Source organism: Silene latifolia, chromosome 1, assembly GCF_048544455.1.
Source record: "Silene latifolia isolate original U9 population chromosome 1, ASM4854445v1, whole genome shotgun sequence".
Classification (NCBI taxonomy): Eukaryota; Viridiplantae; Streptophyta; class Magnoliopsida; order Caryophyllales; family Caryophyllaceae; genus Silene; species Silene latifolia.
The window spans coordinates 62,415,818-62,416,433 of record NC_133526.1 but is presented as its reverse complement, the minus strand read 5'-3'; the positions used below and the strand labels follow the sequence as shown (position 1 = coordinate 62,416,433).

General features: G+C 41.9%; 1 non-coding gene across 1 annotated transcript; it reads right to left on the bottom strand.

Moving 5' to 3' along the window:
- Window positions 1-213: 213 nt before the first annotated feature.
- On the bottom strand, window positions 214-321 carry LOC141621786 (small nucleolar RNA R71). Its single transcript, XR_012532675.1, has one exon. It is a non-coding gene; the product is annotated as a small nucleolar RNA R71 (small nucleolar RNA).
- Between the last annotated feature and the right edge of the window lie 295 nt (window positions 322-616).

Here is a 616-nt window from a genome sequence, read left to right as displayed (position 1 = left end):
TCACATATCGAGACTTTTTGTGACTATTGTGATGCAATTTCTCAAACCGGAGTTACTCAAGACCAAATCCGATGGGTATTGTTTCCTTTTTCTTTGATCGGTACCGCAAAGCAATGGTTGAAGAGCCTAGACAAGGCTACCATTGGTATTGATTCATGGAAGAAGTTAGCACTTGCCTTCTACAAGAAATTCTACCCTCCGGAGAAGACTAACATGTTGAGCGCCCAAATCACCGGGTTCAAGCAAAGGGATGAAGAATCATTATATGAAGCATGGGAGAGATTTAAGGACACTTGTCGTTCTTCTCCACACCATGGACTTATTGACTGGTTCCTTGTGCAACAATTTTGGAACGGTTTATATGAAGATTCCCGCAATATTCTCAATATGGGATCCAATGGGATGTTTACCGAAGTTGATGACAATCAAACATGGGCCAAAATCGCAGAGATGGCGGTTCATAATTCCCAATATAGTAGGCCTCGAAAGGCCACTAGAGGAGGAAAGCATGAGGTAGATTCCATCACACAATTGGGTGCTCAACTAAGTGCTCATATCAACACCATCAATTTGAAGATTGAGAAGGCCATGGCTAAGCTTGATGAATCTTCTAAAT